Genomic DNA, 4,575 nt, shown 5'->3' with positions numbered 1-4,575 from the left:
AGCACTAAAATCTGCATTCAGCCATGAGTTGTGGCCCAGCAGTCAGAATAAGAGCAAATGCTGGGAAAAATGGGGATGAGGGAACCACAGATGGGGAGTAAGTGGGAGGCTGGTGCAGCAACTGGGCTGTGCAGGCCCCTCGCAGTTGGCATTGACTTTCTCCCTCTCACTTGGCCAATTCTGCTGAGGTCAACAGTGGGTTTCTTTTGGCCAGAGGATACCCCCGTTTTGGCCAGAAACGCAACAAAATGCCCAGCGAAGCACTGTCTCTGCTTATGTCATAAAGAGCGTTGCCGGCCTCCCATGTTCTACACAACATTCCGATGCACTTTTTGCTTAGTAGCGCAGCTCTTGCAGCTCGCTGCTGCTCTGGGAGTGAACCTCGCCAGTTTGGTCAGGTTTTGAGAGAAGGACAAACTTTCTTGCCCAATGGGGCACAAAAGAACTCTTGGGGCAGCACGGTGATGCTGGTGGTGCTCGAAGGGACTGTGGCAGTTGTTAGAGGAGAGCTAGTCATGCTTTGCTGGGAAAGACGTAACTTATTTAGTGCAGCTCCTCACATTTCTCTTCTTCCTAGGTGTCTCCTGATCATGCTGTATCTGTTCCCAACTTGCCTTCCTCACCTCCTCTTCCTTACAATTTCAGGTGCCTCAAGATTGGCAGCCGTTTTCAGGCGGAGCTGCCAAACCTCCAGGACAGCTATCAGAAGTACTCAACATGGATTCACCAAGGGGAGATCATATCTGGCTAATCTGATAGCCCTCTATGATGGCATGACTGGATGGATAGATGAGGGGAGGGCGGCAGATGTGGTCTACCTTGACTTCTGCAAGGCATTCGACATGGTTTCCCACAGCATCCTCATAGAGAAGCTTAAGAAGAGTGGGTTAGATGAATGGACAGAAAGGTGGATAGATAACTGGTTGAAAGACAGAGCTCAGAGGGTCGTGATTAGGGGCACAGGGTCTAGTTGGAGGTCAGTGAGGAGTGGTGTTCCCCAGGGGTCAGTACTGGGCCCAGTCCTCTTCAATATCTTCATCAATGACCTGGATGAGGGGATAGAGTGCACCCTCAGCGAGTTTGCTGATGACACAAAGCTGGTGGGGGTGGCTGACATACTGGAAGGCTGTGCCGCCATCCAAAGAGACCTGGACAGGCTGGAGATCTGGGCAAAGAGGAACCTTATGAAATTCAACCAGGGCAAGTGTAGGGTGCTGCACCTGGGGAGGAATAACCCCATGCACCAGGACAGGTTGGGGGCTGACCTGCTGGAGAGCAGCTCGGTGCAAAGAGACCTGGGAGTCCTGGGGAACAACAGGATGACCATGAGCCAGCAATGTGCCCTGGTGGCCAAGAAGGCCAGTAGCATCCTGGGGTGCATCAAGAGGAGTGTGGCCAGAAGGTGGCGGGAGGTCATCCTCCCCCTCTACTCTGCCTTGGTGAGGCTGCACCTGGAGCACTGTGTCCAGTTCTGGGCTCCCCGGTTCAAGAAGGACAGGGAACTGCTGGAGAGGGTGCAGCAAAGGGCTACCAAGATGCTGAGGGGACTGGAACACCTCTCTTATGAAGAAAGGCTGAAGGATTTTGGTCTTTTCAGTCTGGAAAAAAGACGGCTGATGGGGGACCTTATCAACACTTATAAATACTTGGTGGGTGTCAGGAGGATGGGGCCAGGCTCTTTTCAGTGGTGCCCAGCGGCAGGACAAGAGGTAATGGGCATAAATTGAGCATAGGAAGTTCCCCTAAACACGAGGAGGAACTTCTTGACTTTGAGGGTGGCAGAGCACTGGGACACGCTGCCCAGAGAGGTGGTGGAGTCTCCATTTCTGGAGACCTTCCAAACCTGCCTGGACGCATTCCTGTGCAACCTGCTCTGGATGACCCTGCTCTGGATGACCCTGCTCTGGGTGACCCTGCTCTGGCAGGGGAGTTGGACTAGACGATCTCCAGAGGTCCCTTCCAATCCTATGATTCTATGGTTCTGGGGTGGAACCCCTGGGGAGACATGGAGATGAACCCAGAGACACAGGACAAAGGTTTCTATAACACTTTTCTTCCACAGTCACCCCTGGGATACCAGGGGTAAAAAATTCCTCGTTTTCACAGCAGCTTTTTGAACTTTGAGATTCTCTCCCTTCTCTTCTTGACCGCCTTCACCCCTGGTAGCGTTAGCGGGAAGGAGATGGCTCAGTTCTGGCCGGACAATGATCAAATAATAACCGGTGGTGCTCTCAGCAGCACCCTCCATGAGAAATGGGCGTTTGTAGGTGTCACTCTTCATCTGCTCAAAGCCCCATCCAACCTGGTCTTGAACACCTCCAGGGATGGAGCCTCCAAAACTTCTGTGGGCAACCCGTTCTTTTCTGGGCTGCTCTCGAGCCATTCTCTGCCCAGCCTTGGTTTGTGCTTGGGATGATGTCCTCTTGCAACTTGAAGCTTAACATTTTGTTGGTGTTATCCTCCTTGCTTGGATTTCTCTTGTTTTAATATACTGATCTCTGGGGGATTTTTTTGTAATGCATTTGTTTGCAAAGGCAAGAGATGATAAAATTGGGGTGGGATGCAGTTAGAGGGACACGGGCGCATGGTGCCAATGTGGGTGCCCTGGGACCCTCTGCCCAGGCTGCAGCTGCAGCTTCCGAGGGGCTCTGCTCTCCAGCAGGTCCTCTGTGACAGCGGCCAGTCCCCGGCACGTGCTTCAGAGACACTGCGTCCTCTGGAGATACCGCTGGGCACTGATGGTCAGACTGCGGAGCTCTGCCTAAAGAACTGAGACATTTTGGCACGTGTATGAGCACAATCTCATCAACTAACACAAAATAACTGAAATAATTTAAATATCATGTAATTGTTTTCTGATGAGATCAAAATGAGTGGTTTTCAGGGTGTGCATTAATAGGAAGAGGAGAGCTATTGACCTTCCACTCTGTTTGCATCGTCAGTACTCTCTCGATCAGGCTGTGCATTTAATCTCCCTCATCTTTCACGTATTTCCACATCTCTCTAAAAAATAGACCATGTCTGGAGTCACCTTTCCAGCAGCACATCTGAACAGAAGCACATGCGATTGCTCTCTAGATTTGCCCTGCCCTTCCTCTTTCATCACTTAGACACATCTCAACAATCCAGAAGATGCTTTGAGCTTCAGGGAGTGAAAAGCTTGTCTATATTCCAGTAATGTGTCTAATTCTATCTGTAGCCAACTCTTTAATTGTGGTTACTTTTTAGATTACTTTCTGTGTAAAAGATTTCTTGCATGGTTCTGCCTTGTGGAACATGAACCTCATTGGTGGCAGACTGTACTTGGCACACAGTTGAGGAGTGGTTTAATTTAATCCTCGAATTCCAGAATCCCAGAATGGCTGTGGTTGGAATGGTCCTTAAAAATCATCCTCTTCCATTTCACACTTACCCTTGGCTCTACTTAAGATCTGAGCCACACTTTGACTCCAGGTGAACTCTTCTGTCAAAAACAACAGCGTTTTTCCTTTCACACTCGGGTTCGGCGAGGGACTCCCAGAAACCTCAGCCACCTTTTTCCTCTACAGCACCGCTTGCTTCCAGAGACTGCTTCCCTGACTGAAGGAAGCTGTGGGTTCTCACTGGTGCCCACCCAATGGCGGCAGCAGCTGAAGAAGTATATCCTGATCAGCCTGTGCGGGTACAGTCTGGAGAGCCAGGCCGGACAAGGACTTAGAGCCTGTTTTGCCCAGTTGCCCCACACTGTTCCTCCATGAGTTCCTCGGCTCTTGCAGCATCGAGGCCTATGGTCAGCAGGACCCCGTGAGTCTTGTGCTGCCAGTGGGCGGGAGGGAGCCAGTCAGCCTTCTGCAGCCCATCAGTCTCTCTAGGAGGAGACCCAGGTCTGCCTTAGGCACTAATTCTCTCCAGCGCCTGGGCCGTGATCCTCATGGTCTCCCCATGGCAGGTACCCAGGCATGGGAGTGCAGGGTGTTCGCAGCCCTGCTCCAGTTGCTGAACACAGACCCCGTAGCCTACTGTTGTGCTGTGGGCTGGGCTGGCCACTGACCACCTACTCACCCATGGTTCCAGCTTGAAGCTCACTGCATTCCCATGGGAGAATGCACCCGCACAGAGGGCAGTTGGGAAGAGGCTCTAATGAGAACCGGGCACAGGCTCGTGCAGGGCTCCATCAGAGCAGCCTGCCGACTGGAAACCTGTTTACACTTACACAGTGCCTTTTTCCCCTTTGCTCTCTTTTCCTGTTTTGTTGCCAAACAGCTTTGTTGCTGATTCTGTTTTCCTTTAGACTCAAGAGGAGTTTTCCGTGACTACAAACTCCAGGAACTTAACTGAGTGCCTTAATTTCAGTATTACAAGTAACATACAGATTATGGTGCTGCAGGCATCCTAGTCAAGAGAAGGCTTAAAGGGAAATTGGAAGGAGACCATTGCAATGGCTCTGTGCATCTGTAGAAGAGATGCTTCCAAAATGATCATAAAATCATAGAATCCTTTAGGCTGGAAAAGGCCCTTAAGATCGTCAAGTCCAACTCTTAACCTAACACTGCCAAGTCCACCAGTTAATTTTGAAGGTGACTCATTTTGGCTAAT

This window comes from Rissa tridactyla, unplaced genomic scaffold (assembly GCF_028500815.1).
Source record: "Rissa tridactyla isolate bRisTri1 unplaced genomic scaffold, bRisTri1.patW.cur.20221130 scaffold_29, whole genome shotgun sequence".
In the NCBI taxonomy this organism is placed as follows: Eukaryota; Metazoa; Chordata; class Aves; order Charadriiformes; family Laridae; genus Rissa; species Rissa tridactyla.
The sequence above is the reverse complement of the archived record's forward strand: the minus strand, read 5'-3'. Positions refer to the sequence as shown.